The sequence below is a fragment of the Bubalus bubalis genome, chromosome 21, assembly GCF_019923935.1.
Source record: "Bubalus bubalis isolate 160015118507 breed Murrah chromosome 21, NDDB_SH_1, whole genome shotgun sequence".
NCBI lineage: Eukaryota > Metazoa > Chordata > Mammalia > Artiodactyla > Bovidae > Bubalus > Bubalus bubalis.
The window spans coordinates 55,103,800-55,119,502 of NC_059177.1; the positions used below are offsets into that span (position 1 = coordinate 55,103,800).

The 15,703-nt window shown below is 47.8% G+C and overlaps 1 protein-coding gene across 5 annotated transcripts in view; it reads left to right on the forward strand.

Annotated features, from left to right (window-relative positions):
- HRH1 (histamine receptor H1) overlaps positions 1 to 15,703 on the forward strand; it is a 112,529-nt gene that overhangs the window by 67,269 nt on the left and 29,557 nt on the right. Inside the window, exon 1 of one of the 5 annotated variants that reach the window (XM_044933453.1) lies at positions 15,167 to 15,190. The exons of the other annotated variants lie outside the window; for them this stretch is intronic. The gene's annotated coding sequence lies outside the window, so the exon portion shown is untranslated. Of the gene's footprint in view, positions 1 to 15,166; positions 15,191 to 15,703 lie in introns of those variants that run through there. 5 annotated transcript variants of the gene reach the window in all.

Genomic DNA, 15,703 nt, shown 5'->3' on the forward strand with positions numbered 1-15,703 from the left:
TTTAAAAGAGCCTTTGTTTGAGAACCAATTAACCAGATCATTTCTAAGCTTTTAGCAGCCTGACCCTTGGTGGTTTTGGCCACTCGGGGCTCCCTGCCCCCCTATCCAGGGCGGGGCCACTCTTGCAGCCAGCTCCATTCCTGTTCTGCCTCTTCCTTGATTAGAGGGAACGGGAGGGTGGGGAGATGGTCTCTCGACCTACTGCATGCCAGAAATCGTTTAATCATTTCATAACACCGTGAGGAGGGTGGAGTCATGACTCCCACTGGACAGGTGCATTCACTGAGGCTCAGCGAGATGTACCCATTCATCCATTTACACGAGTATGAATTAAGGACCTACCACAGGATGAACCCTGAGCCTGGAGCTGGAGATACAACGGAGAACACAGTGAAAGTGTTCCCCTCGCTCATGGAGCTCACTGTCTAGGAGGGGAGGGGGCCCTGATGACATCACCCCACAGGTAAATGTTGTTAGAAGAGTTTAGTCTAGGCTGGGGAAGGCTTCCTGGAGGAAGTGGTATTTGAACTGAGGTGGGAAGCATGAGTAGGTATTGCCCAGGCAGAGGGAGGGGCCAGGTGATCTGAGTGGAGGGAACAGCACTTCAAAGCCCCTGAAGCAAGAAGGAGCTTAGAGTTTTCCAAGGTTTCAGAGATGCTTGTGGAGGGGGCCCAGAGAGAGAACACGCTGTGTGCCAGACGGTCATGCATGTGATCTCGTCTGCTCCCCCAAGCCACCCATCCCATTTATACGTGGGAAAACTGAGGGTCACAGAGGGCAGGTCACACCGCTGGTCATAGGTGGAGCCGGGCAGCCCCAATCCACAGCCCAGGCCTCCCCAATCTCCAGCTCGGGCCTGGACCCACGAAGCTGCCAGCGCCCCACCCAGCACCTCGACCTCCCCCCTTTTCCAGGTGCGAGATTTCCCGCAGGGAGAACCCAGCCAGGCTCTGCTCAGCTGCAGGTTTTAGCTTCTGGTCTCTCTCAGTAGCATCCTTGCTTGAATCAGAGAGAGAAAACTTGGGGTCTGGTCATTGTATTCCATTAAGTCTCATTAAGATGCAAATTTGCACAGTTCACGAAGAAGGCAATTTGGAGGCATTTTTGCCGGTGACATAGGACTCTTATCAGTTTCTCTCCGCTCTGTTGGTAGGTCTGAGCGTAGGGGAAGTGTGCATGCTGGAACCCACCGAGCTGCATTTGGCTGGGCTCCAAGGGGAAGTGCGTCCTGTGCAGCGAGATAACCCACGGTGTGCAGAAACTGCTCCGGTCTCATGACCCCTGATGTAGGGATCACCCAGTTCTGGGCTCCTGCAACCCTCCTCCCCTCTGAGCCCCATGACCCCCACCTGCTAGCTCTGCCCTGACCTCCTGATGTGGGCCAGGCGGGGTTGAGGCAGTTCTCTGGAACCAGACCACCTGGGTTCAAATCTCGCTCTTCCACTCATTGGCTGTGTGTCTTTGGGCAAGTTTTAACTTCTCTGGGCCTCAGTTTCCTCCTCTGTGAAGTGAAACGCTGATAGCATCAGCTTATAAGGCTGCTGTGAAGATGAAATAAGATCATGCATGGAAAGTGCGTGGTAAGCGCCCAGCCTGAATGGGCACTTTCTTTGGTTCTGCCAGTTCCCCAGATTCCGTGTGGGTAGTTCTAACCCCAGACCCTAGGTTCAGAGATCTCTTATTGTTGCTGTCGTGGAGTTAGACTTTGTCCAGGTCTCGGATGCCCTGACCTGTGGCCCGCCTGTCTGTGAGGCTCAGGTACACCCGATACCTGCGTCTTTGCATGGGTAGCCACCTGTTGGTTGGCAGTTTTCCCATTTTGGATGTCAACTTTGGCCTTCCAGCCTGGACTCCCTTCTGTCACCTGACCCCCCCCTCCCACTATCACTTAGTCTATGACCCCGCCACCTGTGGCCAGATGCAATTATTTATAAATAAATGATTCAACTGACATCATCATTATTATAGCTAATAATTGTGGCGAGCTCTTTACCTTTAATTATGTTATCGCATTCTCACAACAGTTTACTTATACAAAAACTGAGGCTCAGAGAAGTGGAGTGACTTGCCCAAGGACACACAACTGGTACAGGGAAGAACTGGAGCTCCAACCGTGCCTGTCTGACTCCTGACCTTCTTTGTAAGCCCTCTAGTCAAGCTGCTCTGCGGTTCCCAAGTGCCTGCTGTGTGCCAAGCCGTGTACCCAGCGCCTGGGATGGAGAGACAATCATCTTTATCCTCAGGGAGCACACACAGGGAGAGACAGGGGACAGACAATGAAAGAGCAGGAGCAAGTGTGGTGGTGGAGGGAACTCAGGGGAGTGGCGTGAAAGAGACTGTGGAGAAGACCTTTGTCTTTCCAGGGCAGAGTCAAGGGAAGCAGGGACCTCAGAGGAGCAAACACTTGCCTTGAGAGTTGAAGGAAGCATGGAAGTCTCTGCAGTCTTGCAGTGGAAAGCAAGGAAGGAGGGGCAGGTGCAGTGGCTTGCAGGTGTGCAGTGTAGGGACCAGGGATGGATGATGGGCGGGGAGCACCATGGGAGGGGAGGCAGGAAGCATAGGTAGAGGCCAGGTCATTCTCATTCACTCGCTCAGTCTTGTCTGGCTCTTTGCAACCCCATGGACCACAGCATGCCAGGCTTCCCTGTCCTTCATATCTCCTGGCGTATGCTCAGATTCATGTCCATTGAGTTGGTCATGCTATCCAACCATGTCATCTTCTGTTGTCCCCTTCTCCTCCTGCCTTCAATCTTTCCCAGCATTAGGGTCTTTTCCAATGAGTCAGGTCTTCGCATCAGGTGGCCAAAGTATTGGAGCTTCAGCTTCAGTGTCGGTCCTTACAATGAATACTGAGGGTTGAATTTCCTTTACAATTGACTGGATTGATCTCTTTGCTGTCCAAGGGACTCTCAAGAGTCTTCTCCAGCACCACAATTCAAAAGCATCAGTTCTTTGGCCCTCAGACTTCTTTTTGGTCCCACCCTCATATCCATACATGACTACCGAAAAAACCATAGCTTTGACTAGATGGACCTTTGTTGGCGAAGTGATGTCTATGCTTTTTAATACGACATCTATATTTGTCATAGCTTTTCTTCCAAGGAGGCCAGATCATGCTGAGCATCAAAGGCCAGGCCAAGTCAGAACTAACTAGAGGTTTGGGGTCATGGGTTCAAGAATCAGACAGACCTGGCCTGGAGTCTGAGCTTCACTTACCTGCTGTGTGACCTTGGACAAGACTCTTGACCTCTCTGAGCCTTGGTTTCTTCATCTGTAAAATAAAGGAGGAATAATCCAAAGGCCTCTCTCCTAGAGTAGTTGTCAGAAGAGGCACAAAAATGGAGGAGAGTCTCTACGAGTGAACCCTTGATCAGCACTGTCTGCTTGCCCTTGCTGGGCAGGAGTGGGAAGAGGGGTGAGTCAGGAGCCACTGCAGGAGAGCTGGGTGCTATGAAGGAAAGCCAAGCAGGCTTAGAGTTAGAAATAACAAGAGAGGGGTCAGGGAGGGGAATTATTTACACCAGGGGTCACCAACCCCTGGAGCCACGGATTGGCATTTATCTGTATTTACAGCCACTCCCCATTGCCTGCATTACTATCAGCTCTGCCTCCTGTTAGATCAGTGATGGCATTAGACTTTCATAGGGGTGTGAACCCTACCCTTAAAGCCAAGGCTAAAGAGCCTGAGATTGCCATAAAATAGACATAAAGCATGCAATAAATGGAATGAGCTTGCATCAGCCCGAAACCATCCTCCCCACCACCACCACCCAAGTCCGTGGAAAAATTGTCTTTCACAAAACCGATCCTTGGTATCCAAAAGGCTGGAGACTGATGATTTAAAACAGACATAAAAGGCTTCCCAGGTGATGCTAGCGGTAAAGAACCCGCCTGCCAATGCAGTACATTCAGGCTTGATCCCTGGGTGGGGAAGATCCCCTGGAGGAGGGCATGGCAATCCACTCCAGTATTCTTGCCTCTTGAATCCCATGGACAGAGGTGCTTCGTGGGCTGCAGTTTATGAGGTCGCAAAGAGTCAGACACAACTGAAGCCACTTAGCATGCAGGACAAGGAAGGTGGCATCTGAGCAGAGATTGGAAGGAGGTGGCATGTGCCATGAGACGATTTTAATTAGCAATGTTGGGCCCAAAGGAGGCAGGTCACAGGGCCCTCAAACCAGCGTTTTGAGCCACGTGGAAGGGGTGCAGCCAGGCGCTGTGTCTGGGCTCCTACTCCAGTGAATGTTAACAGTGCACGCTGAGCTCTTTTAATATTTCCAACTGTTAGGGGAGTACCTATTGTCAACATGTAAATGTGACAAATTGAGAAATGAAACAGGATTTTATCATCACAGCTAGGCCTTTTGTTATCCTTTGTGATCACAGCAAGGTCTGGCAGCCTCTCCAGTCCTGGCTGCACCCGAGGCAGCTACAAAGCCCAGGACTCGGGCTTTCCTGGGCAGGACCAGAGAGCAAGCCCAGGGCAGCTCATGCCAGGGTGGTGCATACAGAGGATTTAGGTGAACATGGGCACGAACTGTGATTTCAGGATTCTCTTCTGTCCTGATTTGTCCAGGAGGGTTCACGGCCCTGCCCGGAGCCCAGGTGAGTTGTTCATGGTCTGGGAAGGATTGGGGGCCACTATGTCCTATAGGCTTAGATGCAGAAAGATTGGGTTTTGGGCACTACGTCTGTTGTTCAGGGTGGTGATTCTTAGACCACCAAGGGCAGAATTATCTGGGATTCCTTATTTAAAATGCAGCTGCCAGCCCTGTCCCTGACCTGCTACATACAGGCCCCTGGAATCTGCCTTCAACAAGCTCTCCAGTGGTTTGCATGCACTGCAAAGTTAAGTTAGGGGACAGTGGGTGAGTAGGGGGACTTCCCAGGAGGGGCTAGTGGTAAGGAACCCACCTGCCAAAGAGATGTGGGTTCGATCCCTAAGTTGGGAAGATCCCCTGGAGGAGGGCAAGGTCACCCACTCCAGTATTCTTGCCTAGAGAATCCCATGGACAGAGGAGCCTGGTGGGCTACAGTCTACGGGGTTGCAAAGAGTCGGACATGACTGAAGGGACTTTGCACGCACCCACACACAGTTGAGTGGGGGAATTGATAAGAAGAACATTTGCAGTCTGGATTGTCCTTGAGAGTCGCTTGGACAGCAGGGAGATCCAACCAGCCCATCCTAAAGAAAGGCAACCCCAAATACCCATTCGAAGCACTGATGTTGAAACTGAAGCTCCAATATCCTCATGCTGTGAGGAAGTGTGTGTGAGAAGGCTCTGCCATCCTTCAAATGAGAAGAAAAAAAGAAAAACCCCGATATATGTATTCTGGAGGCAAATGTGTCACTTTCCAATGAATTCTTTCCAGCCTGGACACAATTGTCATTTCTCTCTAGTGAGTCATGGCAGAAGTTGGCTTTTTTCTCACTCCCTTTTATGAGAAAAGGACACATTTTCAGGGACAGGCTGAAACCTCCCCTGGGACAGGACTTGGAAATTTACTTTTTACCGAGGTCAGCGAGTGGATTTACTGGGGCCCTGACAGAGCCCAGTCCTGGGCTATGGGGGAGCCAGGTAGACTCCTGGCAACAGAGGGGACCATCATGCTCCTCTTAATCAGCACCCATCCTTGTTAGCTCAGATCTGCCCTTTCTGGGACTGCTTTCAGGCTGTCTGGCTGCCATCCTGCTAGTTTTAATGAGAAAACATTTCCAAGTACCTTTTGACATTCATTCATGCATCCCTGCGCCAAAGAATTGATGCTTTTGAATTGTGGTGCTGGAGAAGACTCTTGAGAGTCCCTTAAACAGCAAGGAGATCAAGCCAGTCCATCCTCAAGGAAATCCACCCTGAATATTCATCAGAAGGGCTGATGCTGAAGCTGAAGCTCCAGTACTTTGGCCACCTGAATGGAAGAGCCGACTCATTGGAAAAGACCGTGATGCAGGGGAAGATTGAGGGCAGGAAGAGAAGGGGATGACAGAGGTCGAGATGGTTGGATGGCATCATCAACTCAATGGGCTTGAGTTTGAAGAAACTCTGGGAGATAGTGAAGGACAGGGAAGCCTGGCGTGCTGCAATCCATGGGGTTGCAAAGTCAGACACGGCTTAGTGACTGAATGACATTCATCCATCTGTTATGTATCATACTCATCAGAGCATGTGTTCCTGGGACCATTCTCCAGTGGCTTCCCATCTGGCTTGCAGTCAGAGCCAGAGTCCCTACTGCATCAGCAAGGCCATTGGCAATCTAATCCCGGTCAGCTCTCTAACTTCCTCTGCCTCTCATTCAGCGCTAGCTGTACTAACCTCCCTGCTCTCCTAACCTCCGTAGTACCCTCTCATGTTTATTGAACACGTCAAGGGTGTATCCACCCCAGGACCTTTGCACAGGCTGCTGCTTCCTCCTGTAATGCTCTTTCCCCCAGATCTCTGTGAGATTCCTTCCCTCACTTCCTTTAGGTCTCTGCTCGGAAGTCACCACATTACCCTGACCATCCTGAATAAAAGAGCACTCACCCCAGCCCTCACTACCCGCTGTTTCCCTCCGAGTGTGTATGGTGTTTGCCGTGTTGTACGTGAGCACAACATGTGCTTAGATGTTGATGTAGAGATAACTTGCTCAGTCGTGTCTGACCCTCTGCGACCCCTTGGACTGTACGCTCCTCTGTCCATGGGATTTCCCAGGCTAGAATACTGGAGTGGGTTGCCATTTCCTTCCCCAGGGGATCTTCCCGACCCAGAGATTGAAGCTGCATCTCCTGCATTGGCAGGTGGACTCTTTACAACTGTTCCACCTGGGAAGTCTTTATATAGTATTTATTTACTTCCTTTTTTTTTTTAATCTGTCTCTCCCCACGAGAATGATAGCTCCCTGTAGATAGGAGCTGTGACTTGGTTACTGCTATTTTCCCAACATCTAATACATGTTAAGTGCATTGTAGACCCTTAATAAGTAATGATTGGTTGATTGAATGAATGAATGCCTGCCTCTATTCCTTACTAGCTGTGTGACCTGAAGCGCCTTAGCTTTCTGAGCCTCAGTGACCAGGCCTGTGAAATGAACATTGTCATGGGGGTTTACATGTTAAAGGAGACAGTGCATGTTAGTGCCTTGCATGGTTACTAGCACACTCAAAGTCCTCAGTAAATTTTCACCTACCTTAGACTCTTCTTACTTAGACCATCAAAGTAAGACAGAAGGTGCCAACAAAAATGAAAGAGGTTTGCAAAGGGCCATTGTGTTGAGAGCTGGCGGTGGCTCCACCCAGGTGGCTGGGATCAGGAAAGGCTTCTCACAGGGTTGGCATTTGAGCCAGAACTCTGGGCTAGACAGGTTCTAAGCAGGTCGGTACAGAGTTTGTGGAGTGAAGGTGCAAAAGACAGAGCGATGAGAGTGAAGAAGCAGAGGGAGGAAGTTCAGGGACTAGTTAGGCATGCTTCCTAAACTCTGGGGACTGCGAAACACAGAGATGGTGGGGAGAAGCAGAATGAGGATGTGGAAGCATTTTTTTCTCCCTGCAAGAAGAGAAACCAGTTACTGCAACAATCGAACTAAGATAAAATCTGATTTCCGGTCCCCTTTTGGGGGCAGAGGGCTTTGCGGTCAGTAAAGCAATCCCTTGGCATTGCCTTTTGGCTCCTCACAACCCTTCTACAGGGATGCCGGATGTATTAGGTGTTTTTATTTCTACTGGGTGTTACCTGTAAATAACCTTGAATGGGTTGTCACACCCCTAAGACACCTATCAGTTATGGCGAGGTTTCTGGGTACAGGGCTACCGTGCTGTGTTGTAGATTGGGAAGAAATTAAAAACACAGTTGTAAGGGGAAGCCAAGAAGGAAGATGTGAGGGGGAAAGACTAAATTGTTAACTTCAGAGAGCAGGAGGACTAGCATCTGCCGTTCATTCACTGAACACTGAGCACTTACTATGTACAATGCAGCATCTTCAGGCCCCGGGCCAGTGGCCAGGACTTTGGCCACTTTGTGCAGTTTTGTTTTCTTTGTTGTTGTCGTTTAGTTGCTAAATTGTGACCCCATGGACTGTAGCCCACCAGGCTCCTCTGTCCATGGGATTTCCCAGGCAAGACTACTAGAGTGGATTGCCATTTTCTCCTCCAGAGGATCTTCCCAACTCAGGGATTGAACCTGTATCTCTTGCATCTCCTACACTGCGGACAACACAAGTTCTTTACCACTGAGCCAACTCTACTCAACTGAAAGGAAAAAAGTTTCCATAACTTAAGGGAAGTCGGAGATTTCATCTCAAATGTCAATTCCAGTTGGTTTTTTTACAGCTGCCCAGAGAAGATCTCTGAGTGAACTTGGCAGAAAGGAATCTGGTGATTGATTAGTAATGTCTGCATGGGGTTAAGGAGGAGAATCGTAGGTCAAACACCACAGCTTTGCCACTGCAGGAATGAGCTGTGTGTATACCTATTATTCACTGACCTGAGGATTTGAAACAGAAGAAAATAATTTCTTGAGCCTGCACAGTTGGTGAGTGCGATGTGGCTGGTAACTCATGTGGAGAGCTGTAGGTATTCAGGGCTGCAAAGGAGACAGGAATTGGTGCCCCAGGATGGTAACTCAGAGAAGTGCACGCATGCTAAGTTACTTCAGTCGTGCCCAACTCTTTGCCACCCTATGGACCATAGCCCACCAGGCTCCTCTGTCCATGGGATTCTCCAGGCCATAGTACTGAAGTGGGTTGCCATGCCCTCCTCCAGGGAGATCTTCCCCATCCAGGGGTCGAACCTGCGTCTCACGTCTCCCACATTGGCAGGCAGGTTCTTTACCACCAGCACCACCAGGGAAATCCAGCTCAGAGAGGTAGGTCCCCTTAAAGAGCTCACATCTCCAGAGTTTTTCAGTTGTCTCATCTACTCCTCAAAAGGCTTAATAAATCTTCACCAAGCATTCAACTTGGTTCTCATAGAGACAATCTTTTTGCACTCATATTTCACCTTCTTGTGTCGAATGTAATTTGCTAGTTGATATACAGTGAATATCAACTTGGGCTTCCCTGGTGGCTCAGAGGTTAAAGCATCTGCCTGGAATTCAGGAGACTCGGGTTCGATCCCTGGGTTGGGAAGATCCCCTGGAGAAGGAAATGGCAACCCACTCCAGTACTCTTGCCTGGAGAATCCCACGGAGGGAGCAGCCTGGTAGGCTACAGTCTATGGGGTCACAAAGAGTTGGACGCGACTGAGCGACTTCACTTCACTTCACTTCACATACAGTGAATACAATCAGAACACACAATTAGGAAACAGAGCTAACTCTTAGTTCGTACAACACAATGACTGGGAACAGAAGGGGTGAAACTAGAGATGCTGGATCACTGTCTTACAAGAAGGAGGGAAGGATTTTGGTTAATCCAGTGAATTAGTTATGCTAATTAAGAGAGCATCTCCTGTAATCAAATAGTTATCTTAAAAAATAAAAAAGGATTCAGTCTTCATATGCTGTTCTGTAGCCTTTTTTTGCTAACTCAAGCGAAGAGTAGAGGCAGCTTTTTATGTCATCAAATACTCTCACCACAACTTTATGCCTGGGATTCAGTGGCAGGGACCTACCACGAAATTGATCCCTTTTCGGGGGACCTTTACGTCATCTCCAGTTTGGGACTATAACAGGGAACATTGCCTTGCTCTTCCTCCCTGGGTAGAGGGGAGCTCTGAATGGTGAGGAGTGGAAATGGACAGTAAAAGGGAACAGAGGATGAGAGCGTAAAATGGTGCAGCCACTGTGAAAATCAGCACGGGTTCAAAAAACTAAACCTAGAATCAACACAGGACCAGAAACTCCACTTCTGGGTATTTATCTGGAAGAACTGAAATCAGTGTCTTGAAGAAGTGCTTGTACATCTGTGTTCATAGCAGTGTTATTCATGACAGTGAAGGGTGAAAACAACCCAGCGTTCAGTGGCCTGTGAGTGGATAAGCAAAGTGTGGTCTATACATACAGTGGGATATCACTAGAAAGAAAGGAAATGCTGGCACCTGCTACAACATGGATGAAACTTGAGGACATTTGTTTTCTTCAGTCACTAAGTCGTGTCCAGCTCTTCGCTCTTTGCGATCCCATGGACTGCAGCACACCAGGCTCCCCTGCCTTCACTGTCTCCTGGAGTTTGCTCAGACTCATGTCCATTGAGTCAGTGATGCCATCCAACCATCTCATCCTCCTCCACCCCCTTCTGCTTCAGTCTTCCCCAGCATCAGGGTCTCTTCCCATGAGTTGACTCTCTGCATCAGGTGGGCAAGTATTGGAGCTTCAGCTTCAGCATCAGTCTTTCCAATGAGTGATGGGACTGGATGCCATGATCTTAGCTTTTTTAATGTTGAGTTTCAAGCCAGCTTTTTAATTCTCCTCTAGCATCCTCCTCAAGAGGTTCTTTAGTTTCTCTCCAGTTTCTCCCATTAGAGTGGTATCATCTGCATATCTGAGGTTGTTGGTATTTCTCCTGGCAATATGAAATAAGCCCATCACAAAAGAACAAATACTGTATGATTCCACTTATCTGAAGTCTCTAGAACAGATTCCTAGAGACAGAAAGTAAAAGAGTGGGTGCCAGGGGCTTGAGGGAAAGGAGGTAGCAAGTTGTTGTTTAATGAGGACAGAGTTTCAGTTTTGCAAGATGAGAAGAGTTCTGGGAATTGGTTGTGGAACAGTATGAATATATTTAACACTACTGAACTTCACACTTAAAAATGGTTAAGATGATAACTTCTATGTTATGTGTATTTTATCACAATTAAAAAGAATTTTAAGGAGACATGTGAGCAGATGTAAGCAGGAAATATCCACAGCTGCTAAGGTTATCCAGAATTACGGCAAGCAGATATTATGTACGCCCTAAAGAACCACCTGGCTCCCCTCGTAGCTCAGTGGTTAAAGAGTCTGCCTGCAATGCAGGAGACCCGGGTTCGATTCCTGGGTCGAGAAGATCCTCTGGAGAAGGGAATGGCAACCCACTCCAGTATTCTTACCTGGGCAACCCCATGGACAGAGGATCCTGGCAGGCTACAGTCTTTGGGGGTTGCAAGAGTCAGGCATGACCGAGTGACTAAGCACCCACAAAGCACCATCTGAGTCTGGTCGAGTCTCCAGAACCAGCTTTCAGTTTGCAGAGGGACAGAAGAGAGGAGACATCAAACTGGACCCTGGGCATGCACTTGGCAACGTCAACTGGGAGATGCCTCAAACTCCCAGGTGCTTCTGATTAACACGTGCAAGGAAATACAAAGGATGGATGAGGAACCCAAGATTAAAACAGATCTAAGAGACTGGTCGACTTTTCAGATGGGCCAGAATATTCTGTCCAGGGATGCACATTCGGGTAATAAAACAATTAAAAAAAAAAAAGATATAGGAAATGATTCCTTAAAAGTCAGGAAAGTCGTTACTGTGGGGGCCGTGAGTGGGCTGGGATGTGTGCACGGGGTTTCCAGGCCTGGGAGCCGAGTGCTCTTTCTTTTCTGAGTGGTGTTTGCCTTATGATAATCTATTAATTCATATGCTAGATTTGTGTGTTTCTGTGTTTTTGTTTTATTTTTCAAGAAAAAAAAAAAAAAAAGGAAAACCACTTGTTAGAAGAAAGAGAGAAGGTGTTGGATAAGAGGTGTTAGAGAAGATGTTGGAAAGAGAGAGAGAGGACTCACACCGATCTGGATAAAACCCAGGTTCTGCCTCCCATCAGCTCCATGACTGTTCGGGAGTGACTTAACCTCACAGTCCCTCATCTGGAAGAGAAATGATCATATTACTAAGCTCCTAGCATCGTGGCTTTTTAAGTCCCGCAGGACCGTGCCTGGCCCCAGTGAGTGTTATGAAAGTGAGTTGTTGCTGCTTCTGGAAATAAGAAGCCCAAGGGCCATCCTCCCCTCCACTCCCACTTGCTGTGTCACCCTGGTGAATCTGAATGCCTTACTTTCCCTGATAATCCCCAGCGCTGGGCAAGAGTGCTAACACAGGCTGTGGGCTGCCTGCCAGGACCCATAGTACTCAGGGCTGAGCCTGCCGAAGCTTGCGTTTCCTCCAACAAAGCCTTGGTCTCTGCAGGAAGTGCAGGCAAGTGGATGTGTGGAATTGTGAATACTTCCCAGTCACTGGCAGGTGAAAATGAGCCCCAGAGAGAGGACCGACACAGTAAATTGCTTTCTGTTGTCCTCTGCAGGAAAAAGCATGCTGCTTTTTACTCCGGAGGCTTGGGCTGTCTCCTGTAAGCCTTGTTTACCTTCTGCTGCCTTTATCAGGCTGGGTGAACCTGAAGAATAGCCAAAGGTCGGGTGATGACAGCAACCTTGGGCGAGGGTTACAGGCTTATCGAAGCCACTTGAAAAAAAAAAAGATTTTATTTATGTGGCTGTGCCAGGCCTTAGTTGCAGCGTGTTTTACTTGCAGCCTGCGGGATCTTTAGTTGTGGTATATGGGATCTAGTTCCCTGACAAGGTGTTGAACCTGGGCCCCCTGCATCGGGAGCGTGGAGTCTTAGCCTCTTGACCACCAGGCAAGTCCTTATAGCCACTTTTGACAGAATCTCCCCTCCCCAGGAAGTGTGGAAAGGACTCCAATCCTTAATCCCTTAACTGCGCTGAAGGGGGAAATCCAGACACATGGCAATATCTGGAATCACCACTCCCCGTCGTATCTGGATGCAGGAATGTGAGTTTACAAGAAACTTTATTTTTGTCTAGCAGTTCAGTCAGTGCTCTGGCATCTACTAGCCACTTTCACTCACCCTGCCCTGGGTTCCCAGAAAGATTCCATCTAAACATTCCCTTCAATTGGCAAATCCTTTCATGTTAGGGAACCATAGCCCCACCCCTGCTCCATCCTGAATGATGTAAGGAGCTGCCGGGTTTCTTATTTACTTATCTGTTTATTATTGTGATAAAATATGCTTAACAAAATTTACTGTTTTCGCCCTTTTCAAGCGGCAGTTCAGTGGCACTAGGCACATTCACAGTGTTGTACAATGCTCACCACCATCCGTCTCCAGAAATGTTTTCCTCTTGCAAAACTGAAACTCTGTCCCCATTAAACTCCCCTGGCAACCACCATTCTATTTTCTTTCTCTATGAATTTGGCTGGTCTAGGTATGAATGGAATCATCATGTTTGTCTTTTTGTGACTGGTTTATATCATTTAGCATAATGTCCTCAAGGTTCCTCCACATTGTAGCAGGGGTCAGAATCCCATTCTTTTTTGAGGCTGAATAATATTCCATTCTTCAGATAACTTTGTTGCTGTTCAGTCACTAAGTCATGTTCGACTCTTTGCCACCCCATGGACTGTAACATGCCAGACTTCCCTATCCGTCACTATCTCCCAGAGTTTGCTTGAACTCATGTCCATTGAGTCAGTGATCTCCTCTGTTGCCCCTTTCTCCTCCTGCCTTCAATCTTCCCAACATCAGGATCTTTTCCAATGAGTCAGCTCTTCCTATCAGGTGGCCAAACTATTGGAGCTTCAGCTTTAGCATCAGTCCTTTCAATGAACATTTAGGGTTGATTTCCTTTAGGATTGACTGGTTTGATATCCTTGCTGTTTAAGGGACTCTTAAGAGTCTTCTCTAACACCACAGTTCAAAAGCATCAATTCTTTGACACTCAGCCTTCTTTACGATCCAACTCTCACATCTGTACATGACTACTGGAAAAACCATAGCTTTGATTATACAGACCTTTGTTGGCAAAGTGATATCTCTACTTTTTAATATGCTATCTAGATTTGTCATAGCTTTTCTTCCAAGGAGCAAGCATCTTTTAATTTCATGGATGCACTCACCATCTGCCGTGATTTTGGTGCTCAAGAAAATAAAATGTCACTGTTTCCACTTTTTCTTCATCTCTTTGCTGTGAAATGATGGGACCAGATGCCATGATCTTAGTTTTTTGAATGTTGAATTTTAAGCCAGCTTTTTCACTCTCCTCTTTCACCTTCATCAAGAGTCTCTTTAGATCCTCTTTGCTTTCTGCCAATAGAGTGGTATCATCTGCATATTTAAGGTTGTTGACATTTTTCCGGGCAATCTTGATTCCAGCTTGTGATTCATCCAGCTGGCATTTCGCATGATGTACTCTGCAGAGTTTCCAGAGTAGGATCTGCATTTGGATGTTCCTCTCTTGGGCTTTTGTTGTGCTGATTACAGGAATAAATGGAGAGAAGGCACTGGGAAAGCTAAGTGGATTTCTGGTGCCCTTCAGTAGGTCAGAGAGATTGGAGAGTGAGTAAGAATAGAGCAGAGCTAGGGCTTTGCTGGTGGCTTAGATGGTAAAGCCTCTGCCTACAATGTGGGAGACCCGGGTTTAATCCCTAGGTTGGGAAGATCTCCTGGAGAAGGAAATGGCAACCCACTCCAGTATTCTTGTCTGGAGAATCCCATGGACGAAGGAGCCTGATAAGCTACAGTCCATGGGGTCGCAAAGAGTAGGACATGACTGAGTGACTTCACTTTCTTTCTTTCTTAGTGCAAGCTCAAGTTTTTGTTGGGGGAGGAAGATTTGAGGATGAGGAATTGGCGCTTATGGCATGGTAAAGGGGAAAAGAGGGTTTTTTTTTTCAGGATTTTTTGGTTTCCTTGCCTCTTTGAGAATCTTCAGTAAAAGTTTATATTCCATCTTTTTTTTTCCCCTGGATGTTGGACTTGAGTTTCTTCTGAATGTGACATAGTGGTTGGACTGGACACAAGGAACCCCGGTTTTATTGGGTTACACTTGTGTGATATGTCGGGGGCTTATTCTATGTATCCTGTTACATCCTGACAGCAATATCAAACCACTAAAGAGTATCAAATAGGAGGAAAAAGTGGTTGGACTAGAAGGCTTATTTGGCTTTTGCATGTAGGGTGGGCTGAAGGGGCCAAGACCAGGGTCAGGATGGCCATTTGGGAAGCTGTTAGGATGGTCAAGAGGCGATACAGGTGTGTGTGCTCGGTTGTTCAGTCGTGTCCGACTCTCTTGTAACCCCATGGATTATAGCCTGCCAGGCTCCTCTGTCCATGGGATTTCCCTGGCAAGAATACTGGAGTGGGTTGCCAGTTCCTTCTCCAGGGGATCTTCCCGACTCAGGGGTCAAACCCACGTCTCCTGCATTGCAGGTGTGTTCTTTACCACTGAGCCACCAGGGAAGCCCGCACGAGGAGACATGTGTTGCCGACGTCTGCAGCAGAGCAGGTAGTACTCATGGTTATTATCCCTGCTCTGCAGTAATGTATAGTGCAGAATCTTGTTCACAGTAATTCTTTCTAAGGCCCACTTGACTTTATACTCCAGGGTGTCTGGCTCTAGGTGAGTAACAGCACCATCGTGGTTATCTGGAGCATTAAGACCTTCTTTGTATTGTTCATCTGTATAGTCTTTCTTCTTAATCTCTTCTGCTTCTGTTAGATCCTTGCCATTTCTGTCCTTTATTGTGCCCAATCTCGAATTATTATGAAAAAAAGCTAGTGGAGATGATGGAATTCCAGCTGAGTTATTTCAAATCCTGAAAGATGATGCTGTGAAAGTGCTGCACTCAATATGTCAGCAAATTTGGAAAACAGCAGTGGCCACAGCACTGGAAAAGGTCATTTTTCATTCCAATCGCAAAGAAGGGCAATGCCAAAGAATGTTGAAACCACTGTACAATTGTGCTCATTTCACATGCTAGCAAGGTAATGCTCAAAATCCTTCAGGCTAGGCTTCAAC